Here is a 14,647-nt window from a genome sequence, read left to right on the forward strand (position 1 = left end):
ACCTGGACATCTCATCCATTTGTTTGCTTGCTGTCACCTCTGTTAATTTTCTCCCAGGGCCAATCCAAACAGCCGCTCTCCACTGTCATCATATTTTATTTCACTTCATTTCTATAAATGCTCTATGTCACTAATGAGTGACTTTCTGCCAACTGCCCAGTGCCACTGTCCCTGGCTGACTTGCAACTCTCCCCCTCGGGAATCAGGCGGCGTTCTCACACTCTCCATCTGGTTCATTCCCTGTCTGGCTGCTCTACAGACCCAGGAGCAAGTAGATATAAAAAAGAAAGTTTATAATTTATCAAGGGGCCATGAAGGTTGAGGTGGGGGGAGGTGTGGAGAGGAGCTGACACCAAGGTCTCAAGAGAAAATAAATGTCTAGAAAATAATGATGGCCACATATGTACAAATGTGCTTGATGCAATCGATATATGGATTGCTTCAAGAGCTGTAAGAGCCCTCAATAAGATATTTTTAAGATATAATTTTTTTCTTTTTTTATTTATATTTCCCCCAACAGTTTTATTGGCATTTAATTCACCTATTGTACAGCTCAATTATTCAATCACATCAAGAAGAGTTGGACGCAATCAGCTTTAGAGCATTTTCCTCCTTCTGGCACTCAACCTTATTGACCCCCCCCCCCCCAACCTCCCTGCCGTACACACAGGAGCCATTCATCCAGTTACTGTCTCTACAGACTTACCTCTCCTGGAGTCCATGTACAGGAAAACATTACAACACCAAAAGACAAGAAAAGCCTAACAAGAATAAAAAAGTAAAACAGATAAAAGCCCCAATTGAAAAGGAAACAGACAATATTAAAAACTAGAGCAAATTTAAATGGGTCATCAAATGACAGGGTGCTAAATTTTAACCTAATGAATCTGCAGCCACCCACCTCCCAACACATGCTGCCTGTGAGCAAGGCTGTTCAGCTCCCTGGGGCGTGGTCGGAGGGGATGCACCAGGGCCGTCATCCACATGTACTTCTCCTTCACTTTTTATGTTTTTAAACTGATTCAATTAAAAATAAATTAAGTCAAAAGCTTTAAAATGAGTCTAAAGGGAGAGCAATTGATGAGATTACATGTTGACCTGACTGCAGCTGTGTAAACGACATTACAATGGTGTCTTCCATATGAGCTCCAATACGCGCAAAGGGACTTCTGGAAACTGCCCCTCAGGCCCTGAAGAGTAGAATGTTTCTAGAAAGATGACTGTGTAAATGTAGAATAACAGAACAATTGTAGCTTTTCAAGATGAGTCAGGTCAGACGTGGGAGAAAATGATAAAGTCTATTCTCACAAGACTGCCTGGAGAAAGCTCCTGTGAACCCCTCCGAGGGCTCGATGTAAAGAAGACCCAAATCCTCACCACTGGACCAGTAGGTGACGTCGTGATACGTGGAGCAAAGGTTAAGGTTGTCAAGGGTCTTGTCTTGCTTGGGTGCCAATCAATACTCACGGAAGCAGCAGGCAAGAGATCAAATGACACATTGTGTTAGGTCAATGTGCTGCACAAGACCTCTTTAGAGTGTTGAAAAGCAAGGATGTCACTTTGAGGAGTAAGGTGGGTGAGATAGTTTATTGTGCCAGCCTGGCCCATAAACACAAGTGGGATTAATTGAAGGGCGGAGAGATAAATGGCTCGGTGAGCCTCACCTTGCTTGTCTCTTGCTCTTTGATCATCAAACCAGTGTGCAGCTGCCTTAGCTTGTTCTGTGCCTCAATTTGCAAGCTACACTACCTGTGGGACACCTAACTCGTGGACTGTGTGGCTGTAATTTGAGGTCCCTTTAAGACCTGCTTCACCACACAATTGGAATTTACATCTCTTGAGCTGGGGACTGACTGTTGGTGACCTGGCTTGCTGTTTGCCTGAATCTCTCTACAGAGGACGACCCAGCAGCCCTCAAGGCTTGAGGGACTGCCAGTGTCTCACAGCTCTCTAACACATCTGAATTGTACTGAGCCATTTCTACTGCTTAATAATTTATCTGTTCATTTCTCGTATTATATATCCATCTCTGTATATAATTGCTTTATAATCTAACTGTTTATTTCTTGTGATACATATAATTATATATAATTATTAGCAATCTGGTTTTGTCTCTCTAGAGAACCCTGTCTAACACAGCAGTGGGCCTGACTCAAGCCATGGGATTCTTCATGGCACCATGCACACGTGAAAGTTGGACATTGATTAAGGAAGACTGAAGAAGAACAGATGCGTTTGTATTGTGATGCCGGAGAAGCGTATTGGAAGTACCGTGGACTGCTAAAGGACCAACCGTGTATTCTAAAGAAGCAGCTCCAGAGTGCTTCTTAGAGGCGAGGATGGAAAGACTTTGTCTCACATACTTTGGACGTATTGGCAGGACAGCCCAGTCCCTGGAGAAAGACATGGTGCTTGGTAAAGTGGAGAGACAGACAAAAAGGGGAAGTTCCTCCAGGAGATGATCGGCACCAGGGCTGCAACAATGAGCTGAAGCACAGGAACACGTGTGAGGATGGCTCAGGACCCTGCAGCGCTTTGCTCTGTTGTGCAAAAGGTCTCTATGGGTCAGAACCAACTCCATGGCACCTAACAACAACAGCAACAACAACAACAACTATTACTGCCTCATCACCAAACCCAGCCCCATGTCACCAAATTTAGAAAATATTCCAGATAATTTTATCTCACTTTACTGTCATGAAACTATAGACCAAGCGACTTCAAAGAGTATATGGGGAAAATTCTATTCTTCTTATTCCATTTTACCAGAAAGTTTTTAAAGTCTTCTCATGTAATCAGACATTTGTCAATTCAACATTTTTCACGTGCAACTCCGAGACACTGATTATATTCATCTTATACCACCACCACCATAAGGTTTCCAGATGATTCTAGCCCCTTACCAAAAGCTCAGTGCTACCTAGGTATTGCTTCCTCACTCTCGCCTTTGGAAGCATCCATCTGCTGATTCCAGATCTCTTATATAAGTAAAAGTCACAGCATATTTGTCTCTTTATGACTGACCTATTACACTCAGCATGGTTTCAGAGTCCACCCATGCGGTACCAAGTGTGAGGACGTCATTTCTCTTTGTGACCGAGTAGTATTCTACTGCAGATATATGAGGAGATGTACTCAGCAGCCCGACCAAGGCCAGGGCCAGGGCTGATACAGACCATCAATTGTTCAAATGCAAGTTCAAGTGGAAGGTGAAGATTTCAAGTGGAACAGAGCCAAAGTCCAACACTGCATACAGCCCACCCAGCTTTAGAAATCATATCAGAAACAGATTTGCTTATTGAACACTATTAACAGAAGACCCGGTGAGCTAGGAGATGGCATCATGCACATTAGACACAAAGAAAACTAAAGATAATTTTTAAATCATGAAAGAAAAAAAGACCAAAATTGTTATCAGAAGAGATTCTGAAATTTGCTCTTGAATAAAGAATAGCTAAGAAACAGGAAGAAATAAGGAAGAGATCTCAACAGAACTTTTCAAAGGGTATCTGAAGAAGACAAAGTAAAGTTATATAATGATATGTACAAAGACCTGGAATTTAAAAAGCAAACAACATATTTAGAATCTATCAATCCTTAAATCGATAATAATAAGCCGAAGAAATCAGTATGAACAAAGCAGAATCAGATACTAAACTCAATTCTTAAAACAGTCAAGTTCACTCCTTATCTAACTTATCTTAATTCTTATCTAAACTACCCTATTGATACAAAATATTGGAGTAGACCTCCCACGGGATCAAGCCAGAGCCAGGCTTTCTGTCAGCCATTATGACCTTAATTTTCACTCAGCAGCTCTGGGAAATTCAAGGGGCGATATTTGTCCCCTGAGCTCAAAATATACATTAGTCACATTCATTTTCACCATCTCACACAGGAATAACTAAAGACAACAACCAAAAAAACACACAAAACTTTAACTTCCCATATTCTTTCCAGAAAACAATCCGGTAAACCCCATGGACATATCTGACCCCTGACTAGGCAAAGAAGAAAAACTGCCATGAAGTAGAGGTCACGCAAGGATCCACTCTCCATCGTTGCGATTCGTTTCTCTAGTGCCCCACTCCCACGGTGCCCTAATGTGTTAGCCTGGGAAGACTAGAGAACAAATACACAGACACATATGTGTATAAGAGAGTTTCATATCACACAGTAATTGTACATTAAGAAAATATCCTAGCCCAGTCCAGATCGAGTCCATAAGTCCAATAATGGACTATAAGTCTGATATCAGTCTATAATTTCCTCTTTAGACTTACGCAACACATTGAGGGGACCAGTCCTGCTGCGTGACGTCAGAGACAGAGTCGAACGACGCCTGGCCCGGCTTCAGAGAAGCTGGACGGTGGGAGTTGGCTGCCCAAACCCGCTCTCGACATGTATTTGGACTTGTTTGATTGGCCTTGCCATAATTATTTGGAGTGCTTTTGTGCAAGATTCTAAAAAAGTTTATCATCCTCTTCTTTCCCCCTTCCTTATCTTGGTTACCGCATAGCGGGCAGAATAGGGCATCCCCCTCCAGGAAATAACCCAAAGAGAAACAGAGTTCCTGGCCCTGATTTACCTTATACAGGGACTTACAATGGAAATGGCATAAGAATAGTTAACAAAGAAAGGTGTACAAGTTCCTTTTAGTAGTTTAAGTTTTATGGAACGGTTAGCAAGAAGAGGGCCTCCGTGATGTTTGAAGTCCACTGAAGCAAAGCTACCTATTGTGAGACAACGCATGCCTTGGTACAGAAAGACTTGGGAGTTTAATTTAAGGGAACTTAGTGGAAAAGTAAGAACAAGAAATGAAAGCCTTAGAGGAACAGCCTAAGAAAGAACAGCCAAAGTCTGTCAAGTAATTTTTGATAATGAAATGCATTAATGCTTGATTAATTTCATAGTTAGAACAATGCACCCTAGTTGGATGAAGTGTGCTCAGTTATTGTTAGAAGGTTTATGTCTATCACCTTTGTAGTTGAGAAAGTTTTAGTTTCAAGATGTACTCATTTTTAAGCAAGAATCATGATGTGATTGATGTAATTTGTTACGGTCTTGTGGTCTGAGAATTTCCTAATGTATGACCTCAGGCCATAAGCTTTAAGGCAAGAAAAAGAATATATAAGTTGAAACTTTGCATGAATAAAATTGGAACAGTCACCTGCAACCTTTGAGTCATGTGGTTTCTGTCTCCCACTCGCGTCGACACCTTACCCAACTAGCAGGGGACCCCGACCTGCTGCGGCTGGACCGCGGCAACACATGCAATGCAGGAAGATCACCGACCAGTGGGTGAAAGTCTTGTGGACCCAGTGGCAGTAGAGGCATCTCTGCACTGGCGTGAGTCTCCACGTGGCTCCTCCAGCTCCAGGCTCTAGTGTAGTCCATGTGTCTAGTCAATTGGAATGTCTGGTAGGGAATCCACATATCTGGCCTCCAGTGAACTATTTATCTCTGTTGCGCCTCCAAATGTGGTCATCAAGTTGCTGCCTGATTGACAGGCTAGACTCCAACCCTTCACTCCTAAGACTCAAGTTGACAACAGATTATGTAGCCACCACACGCGATCATACCTGAGAAGTGGGGACTGAACTTTGAGTACTGCCGTGGCCGGTCTTACATCATGCCCCGTGGGTTTTCTTCCCAGCTGAAAGTGGTTGCTCCTCGACTTTTAGAGAAACACCCTCGAGCCATCTACACACTCTGCTCTTCCTGAACCTTAAATATATGGTTGGCAAAATCAGTACCAGTTATGGGAGTATCCATTGCATTGGGAACCATTGAGGAACCAGGTGCTTTCTTCCATCCACTCCCACATATGCTTGTAGAACTTGACAATGTCATTTCAGCCCTGTTTCAGAACGATGGAGATCCACCCTTCTCAATGGACAGGCAAGTGCGGTGCTGTTGAAGTTTCAGTGAACCTTCCTGACAGCCTTGTTTTTAGATTTAGACGCTGTAGACATGACACACACGTTAGGTGGGATAACCGTGTCGCCGGCTGAGCACTTGTACTCTGGAGTCAGGAATGGGTTTTGATTTCACTGTTACCATTGTTGTTCTTAAAACTGTCTTACCTTTTACCTTTGGGAAAACCCTCCAGGGGCAACCCTCCGAACCTCCGATGTCTTCTTTGCAGGCGGCAGCCACTGCGGTGCTGCATTCACGGAGTGAAGTGATGGTAAATATTGAAGCTTATCGTGAATTGGGGATTGGAGAAGCCACAAATTGGGCAACCAAACCTGACATTCAAATGAAACTCCCTGGGACAGAGCTCAGTAAGGTAACCTGGATTCTCAGTTCTTGGCTCTGAGAAGTACTCAAAAGAAATGCACCTGACTCAAGAACTGAACGAACCATGATTCAGGAACATTATTCAGCACCTCAAAGCCCGACAGTGCTTATCTCTTGTCCCCCTCTGTTGTGGGAAAGCTCAAGTCCAATATATTGGAGGACTCCCAAGCTGACATGTACAGAAGTGACTTACCCAATCCTTACTTGCTGCCAGTTGAGCTTCATTGCCAAAGAATTAAGGGAAAGAGACAGAGCTTTCATCCACCAGCTGTGAAGCTCTCCATCGGCCCAACATCAAGCCCTTTCCTCGTGTTTGTGCATCTATATGCATTTGTGGAGGAATTACCAGAGTGGAACAAGCTGAGCTCCCTAATGAGCATCTTGGTGTAGATTTTGCCTTTATCCAATGAACCTACAGAAACAAGTCAGAGTTCAAGTGTGAATGGAAGGAAGGGCTTGCTGTTGTTCCACACACAGTTGCTGTGGTGACGTCCCTGTGCTGTGCCTACACCATCACCAGCGGATGGCCGCTATCTGCTAGCCACTCTGACTCATGGTGCACACAGACTCAGAGGCTGGGCCACGAACAACTGGTGCTCTCTGTTTCCTTTGCTTTTCCCGTGGCTTTACTCACTGCCTCGTCTTATGTGTAAAGCAAAACCTGGAAAAACCCACATGACTAAGTGTCTTATGGTTTATTTGGGAATCATACAGGATATATTGCTGGTAAGTTGGGTGAAGAAAATCAATTTTGTACAGCTTATTTTAATGTAAACAAAATGTGAATTTTGCTTACCAAAAAAAGGAAAATCATAGAAAACAACAGGAAGCAACCAAACAAAGCAAAAAACAATGACTAGACAAAACCTAAAAAGTCCTCAATTGGAAAGACAGGAAAAAATATTAAATATTTTAAAACTGATACAACATTTAATATCTTAATTTAGCCTAATTACATCTGCCGAAACTGAGTTCACAATGCTCTGTGTGATAGCAAGGCAATGTATACCCCTGACTGTGTTCAGAGGGGAGCCACCTGGGTGTTACATGTGTGGACACTGCAAATGAATTTTGAGCTTCCGCTGTCACCCATAGCCTTCTGCAAACTGGGTATTCACAATTTAAATTCTGATACCGTTCCCTCCTTCAGATTTTGGTTCTATTATCTACAGTTCTTGCATCACACAGGCTGCTGGTTCTTCCGTGTAGCCTTCGTTGACATCACACTTAGATGACTGCTTGTTCTAAGACAAGACTTTAAGACCCCAGACGCTATTCTTTCTGATAGCCAAGCACCATCTGCTTTCTTCCACACATTTTGCTAAGTACCATGTCTTCAGTAATCTCTTCATGAGGGTATCAAGGAGGTCGATGCCATAAGACCTAATTTATGTTAGACAGGGTTCTCTAGAGAAACAAAACCAGGACACCAATGATTTTTTATATATTTATGTAGATATAATAGAAGAAATAGTTAATTAATCTACAAAGCAGTACGAATGGCTCAGTGCAACTCATTTCCATGAGACAGCTAATATTACACTGGCAGTCCTTCAAGTCTTGAGGGCCACCGGGTAGTCCTCTGTAGAGCAATTCAGGCCACAGGCAGCAAACAGCAAGGCAGGTCACCAACAGTCAGCCAGATGACAGGGTCCAACAGTCCCCAGCTCCAGCGATGTATGTTCCAGTAGCCTGGCGAAGCAGACCTTGAAGGAAGCTCAAACTACAGCAACACAGTCCAGGGGTTAGCTGTCCCACAGGTAGCGTAGCTTGCAAATTGAGGCAGAGAACAAGCTAAGGCAGCCGCACACTGGTCCGATGATCAAAGAGCAAGAGACAAGAAAGGCGAGGCTTGTCGAGCCATTTATCTCTCTGCCCTACAATTAATCCCACATGTGTTCATTGGCCGTATTGGCACAATAAATCTACCTATCACATAATTGTTCCCAGACTGGGGATAGAATTAAGTGTGGCCCCAAATCCATTCATATAGCTACGGTGTGTGTGTGTGTGTGTGTGTGTGTGTGTGTGTGTATTTAAATATACATATATGTGACTTGGGTTCACATTAGAGACATCATTCTAACGTGTTTTGTTTGTTACTGTTGTGTGCCATTGAGTCAGTTCCAACCTGTAGCGACCCTATGCACAACAGAACAAAACACTGGCCAGTCCTGCACCATCCTCACAACTGTTCCTATGCTTGAGCTCCTTGTTGAAGCCACAGGGTCACTTCACTCCTTGAGGGCCTTCCTCTCTCTCTCTGTCCCTCTACGCTACCAAGCGTAATGTCCTTCTCCAAAGACTGCTCTCTCCTGATAGCATGTCCGAAGTATGTGAGACAAGGTCTCTTGTCTTTGCCCTGATAGAGCATCCTGGCTGTACTTCTTGCAAGACAGTTGTTTGTTTACTTGGCAGTCCATGGTATTTTCAATATTCTTCTCCAACACCACAATTCAAACGCATCTACTTTTCTTCTATTCTTCTTCAGTCTTCCTTATTTTATGTCCAACTTTCAGCATCATATGAGGCGATGTAGTCCTCAGTAACATCCTTGCTTTTCAATATTCTAAAGAGACCGTATGTAGCAGATGTGCCCAATGCAATGCATCTTCTGATCTCTTGATTGCTGTTTCCATGAGCGGTGATGGTGGATCCAAGAAAGATGGAATCCTTGACAACTTCTATCTTTTCTTCATTTATCAGGATGTTACCTATTGGTCCAGTTGTGAGCATTTTTCTCTTCTTTACATTGAGCTGTCATCCATCCTGAAGGCTGCAGTCCTTGATCGTCATCAGGATTTTAGCTCAAGTCCTCCTCACTTTCAGCAAGCAAGGTTGTATCATTTCCATATCACAGGTGGTTAATAAGCTTTCCTCCAATCCTGAGGCCACATTCTTCTACATTTAAGCCAGTTTCTTTGATGGTTTGCTCAGCATACAGATGGAATGATTATGGTGAGAGGATGCAACCCTGACGTACACCTTGCCTGGTTTGAAACCCTTGTTCTGTTCACAACTGCCTTTGATTCATGTACAAGTTCTGCATGAGCACAATGAAATATTCTGGAATTCACATTCTTTTCAAGTCTATCCCTAATTTGTTATTATCCACACAGTGAAATACATTTGAATAATCAATAAAACACAAGTAAACATCTTTCTAGCATCCTCTGCTTTGAGCCAAAATGCCAGCTGACATCAGCAATGATATCCCTTGTTCCATGTCTTCTTCTGAATCCTGCCTGAACCTCTGGCAAATCCCTGCCAATGTATTGATGCTACCACTGTTGGACGATCTTCAGCAAATTTTTACTTGCATGTGATATCAATGGTATTGTTCTATAGTGTGAGCATTCTGTTGGGTCACCTTTCTTTGGAGTGGGCACAAATATGGACCCGGGCAGGTACCCAAGTAGTTGTCTTCCAAATTTCCTGGCAAAGACAATTAAGTCCTTCTAATCATTCATCAGCCTCTTGAAACATTACAGTTGATATTCCATCAATTCCTGAAACCTTGTTTATGGCTATTGCTTTCAGTGCAGCTTGAACTTCTTCCTTCAGCACCATCAGCCCTTGTTAATGTGATCATATGACTTCTGATATGGTAGACTGTCAACCAGTTCTTGTTGGTACAATGACTCTGTATATTCATTCCACCTTCTTTTGATGTGTCCTGCATTATTCAACATCTTGCCCATAGAAACTGTCAATATTTCAACTTGATGCTTGAATTTTTCTTTAGTTCTTTCCGTTTAAAATATGGTAGAGAACATTATAGATTGTCCTCTGGGGCATAAAGTATTTCTATGATAGCATCACTAATTTAACCAATGGTATAGAATATAAAACACTGTTGAGAAAGGAAATTATACATGTATAGGCCATGTGGTAGTTACGTAATTTCATGTCAACCTGAAGAAGATAGATAAAAGTGTGGAGGAGGTATCCAACCTGTCAGTCAGGTCACAGCCTGTTGGTGCCTCCTTGTGGGTGTGGCCTTCTCATAAGGAAGGTCCTGGGACCCTCCCCCTCTCTCTGCCTTCATCTTCCTGATGAATGACCTTGGTTGCTGCCAGAGTCCTGGAGATTCATCAACTGCCATTGGATCAACATCCACAGGACTTTGCACTCACTGGCCTGTGAGAGTCCTGCATTCTTCATCACTGCATGTGGCTTCATGAGTCTGAAGAGAGACTTATGGACTGGTGCCAGACGTATGGACCTGAGTTGGACTGGACCGGCATGCTTTCTCCATAAATAAATACTTCTGGATATAAAGCTCTCTCTTACATGTGTACGAATGTCACTGGATTTGTTTCTCTAGTCAACATGGCCTAACACAGGCCAGCATCAGTTTGCACTACATGGATTGTTGATGTGTACAGATTAAAATCTTAAGTTACTGGACACTAATTACATTGAGCAATAAGTGTTAGTGATAGAGCAAAACTTTTATAACACTCAATCACAAAGTCAGAACCATGCCTACTAGATTACTATATGTCATGAGAAAGCAAGGAGGGCGCTAAAGTGGTACATAGATGATAGTCTGCAGGTCACCATTCATTGAGCACATTGAAAACTCGATGATCTGAACCAAAGTCCAACAATCACCACGTCACCTTGGGATAACATTATCTGTGTCTTCCTACACTGGGGCATTTCAGCCTTAAGTCCCAAGGAGGATCTCCGTCAGTTCCTTCATTGGTCTTTTAGCCAAAAGGCCGAGAAGCAATTCTGTCAGTTCCTTAAATCTGCTACAGGTGGGTTTGAGGTAAAGTCCAGTTGACTTGGTGGAGTTTCTGGTGTGGTCTGTGAAGGATGTTGTGTGCCTTAAAAGGGCAGAGGCTGAAGTCCCAGTAGTCTACAGAAAATAATATGAGTCACCAGGACTGGATGAAGACCAGGTAAAAAGGGTACCATGAAAACATAATACAGGGCATATTTTCCCCTTGGGTTATATATAAGTATTGTTCAGTGATTTCCTGTCCCCCCCCCCTGTGGGAGGTTGCTCCACCCAGTTTACCAACCAACAGAAGTGTAATTGCAGTCTCTGAGACACCCATACTCTCTCCCCACCTCTTGACTTGAATTTCCATTCATCACTCTTACAGAAGTGGTTGTTGATGGGCGATGACCAGAGGACAATGCTGTATGGCATCAATGGAATGATCTTCTCCCTCCCCCCGCACCTTAAGAAACGACCTCAGCTCCTTGGTTGAAGAGGTTTAAAGATGTACATTTAAAGGGGTGATATATGGTTCATGGGCGCTAGGCAGGCTCTTTCCTTCAGTGCTGAGAAGACCGGATTAGAAGGTTACATGACCTGAGAGTGGACGTCTGCCTTTGTCTTGGTGTTAATCCTTACAGTGGTAGACTCATACAATATTTGTCCTTTTGTGATTGACGAGCTTCACTCATCAAAATGGTTTCCAGGGCCATCCATTGCTGAGCAAATCATTAGAGAAGCTGGTTTATTTGGACAAGAGTGGGGCATTAGGATTGCAGGAAGGCGTATTAACAACCTGAGATATGCAGATGACACAACCTTGCTGGCTGGAAGTAAGGAGCACTTGAAGCACTTGATAATGAAGTCCAAGGATGGCAGCCTTCAATGTGCAACTCAATGCAAGAAAAACCAAAATCCTCACAACTGAACCAAGAGTTAACCTCCTGGGAAATGGAGAAAAGGTTGAAGTCAAGGATTTTGTCTTGCTTGGATCTACAATCAATGGTCATGGATACAGCAGTCAAGAGATCAAAGACGTATTACATTAGGTCAATGTGCTGCACAAGATCTCTTCAGAGTACTGAAGAGCAAGGATGTCACTTTGAGGCCAAAGTTCACCTGACCAAAGTCATGGTATTCTCCATGGCATCATGTGCATGTGAAAGTTGGACACTGAGTAAGGAAGACTGAAGAAGAACAGTTGGATTTGAGTTGCGGAGCTGGAGAAGAATATTGAAAGTACCATGGACTGCTAAAAGGACAAACCAATCCGTATTGGAAAAAGTATGGTCAGCGTTCTCCTAGAGGTAAAGATGGCAAGACTTTGTCTTATACATTTTGGATATTGTCAGGAGAGACCAGTCCCTGGAGAAGGGCATCATGTTTGGTAAAGTGGAGGGTGACAAAGAGGAAGGTTCTCATGGAGATGGACTGGCACAGTGGCCGCACCAATGAGCTTAGGCACAGGAGCCATTGTGAGGATGGCTCAGGATTGTGAAGTGTTTCATTCTGCTGTGCACAGGGTCGCTATGGGTTGGCCCCTAGCAACGATAGATCCATCCTTGTCATGAGGTGTTTCGTTGCTGTGTTTTAGGGATGCATAGACCTCCATTGTGTGTCTATATCAGAGGTTTCTTTAATCCATTTTGCTACTGATGGACATTGAGCTGTTTCCAGATCCTTGCTATTGTGAACTGTGTTGTGATGAACATGAGAGAGCATACGTCTGTTTGGGTTCTGTCTCATATTTCTTTGGAGTATAGACTCAGCAAAGATATTGCTGGGCCATATGCTATTTCAATTCCCAGTTGTTTTCCGTATCGCCATATTGCTTTCCGCAATGGCTGCTCATGTTGACAAGCCCAGCAGCAGAGTATAAGAGTTCCAATCTCAGGTGAGTCCCCCGCCCCAAAAGAGTTCCAATCTCTGTGTATCTTCGCCAGCATTTGTTGTTACTGTTTTGTTTTGCTATCATATTCGTAGTGCGTGTAAGGTGGTACCTCTTTTGATTTGTACTCCAGGACGGCTAGATCGTGAATGTGTCCTCATGCTTGTTGGCCACTCAAGTGGCGTCCCTTGTGAGTTGTCTGATCATGTCCTTTGCACACCTTTTCATTGCATTACTTGTTTTGTTTTCTTGCTGAGGCGTTGCAGAATTCTGTAGCTTTTAGTCATTGGTGCCTTGTCCATTAAGTCATTGCTAAAGATTTCTTCCTAATCCATGTCTCTTGTTTCACACGTTTGATGAAGCCTTCTGATGTGCTTAATTGTTTTGCTCTTAACGGGTCCCACTCGCGTATGTTGTCGCCCACTCTTCTGTGAGCTTCCTTTATTGTCCCTGGTAGTGCGTGGGGCCCCTGCAACAGTCCGTCAGTTCAACCCACTCTCCACATGGATGATCCTCATAGCTCTGGTGCTTACATTCATGGCTCTCCAGTCCATCTGGGTTTCTTGGTTTTTGTTGGTTTGAAAAGCTGGAGTTTGTCTTTGTGATTGAGCCCAGGTCTGGGTCCTGCTTCCTTCTTCTGCGAGTGGAGAACCAGTCTTCCCAACACCATTGGTCGAAGGGGGTGCTTTGGAGAACTGGCAGAAGCTGCTAAAGCTGAAAACTCTTCACATTGTGCCTTAGGTGTCCTGTTGAGAAGGCGTCTCCTCCTATGATTATGAAAAGATCCACCAACAGCTTCTCAGCATCTTTTCCTGGTTTTCTTCCTTACATGGAATTCTTTTTTTTTCTTTTTTCACATTTTATTAGGGACCCATACAACTCTTACCACAATCCATACATATACATACATCAATTGTCTAAAGCACATCCATACATTCCCTGCCCCAATCACTCTCAAAGCATTTGCTCTCCACTTAAGCCCCTTGCATCAGGTCCTCTTTTTTTTTTCTCCCCTCCCTCCCCTTTCCCCCCTCCCTCATATGCCCTTGGTAATTTATACCTCGTTATTTTGTCATATCTTGCCCTATTCGGGGTCTCCCTTCCCCCCTTCTCTGCTGTCCCTCTCCCAGGGAAGAGGTCACATGTGGCTCCTTGTAATCAGTTCCCCCTTTCCAACCCACTCACCCTCCACTCTCCCAGCATCGTCCCTCACACCCTTGGTCCTGAAGGTATCATCCACCCTGGATTCCCTGTACCTCCAACCCTCATATGTACCAGTGTACAGCCTCTGTCCTATCCAGCCCTGCAAGATAGAATTCGGATCATGGTAGTTGGGGGGAGGAAGCATCCAGGATCTGGGGGAAAGCTGTGTTCTTCATCGGTACTACATCGCACCCTAATTGACCCATCTCCTCTCCTAAACCCCTCTGTGAGGGGATCTCCATTGGCCGACACTTGGGGCTTGGGTCTCCACTCTGCACTTCCCCCTTCATTCAATATGGTATACATATATATAAAAACATATATACATACATATACACACATACATATATATATACACACACACACATATATATATTTTTTTGCATGATGCCTTATACCTGGTCCCTTTGGCACCTCGTGATTGCACAGGCCGGTGTGCTTCTTCCATGTGGGCTTTGTTGCTTCTGAGCTAGATGGCCGCTTGTTCACCTTCAAGCCTTTAAGACCCCAGACACTATCTC

General features: G+C 43.5%; 1 pseudogene; it reads left to right on the forward strand.

Annotated features, from left to right (window-relative positions):
* The first annotated feature begins 5,395 nt into the window (after nt 1–5,395).
* LOC142439933 (52 kDa repressor of the inhibitor of the protein kinase-like) lies at nt 5,396–6,713 on the forward strand (annotated as a pseudogene).
* The last annotated feature ends 7,934 nt before the right edge of the window (nt 6,714–14,647 follow it).

The sequence above is a fragment of the Tenrec ecaudatus genome, chromosome 2 (genome assembly GCF_050624435.1).
Source record: "Tenrec ecaudatus isolate mTenEca1 chromosome 2, mTenEca1.hap1, whole genome shotgun sequence".
Lineage (NCBI taxonomy): Eukaryota > Metazoa > Chordata > Mammalia > Afrosoricida > Tenrecidae > Tenrec > Tenrec ecaudatus.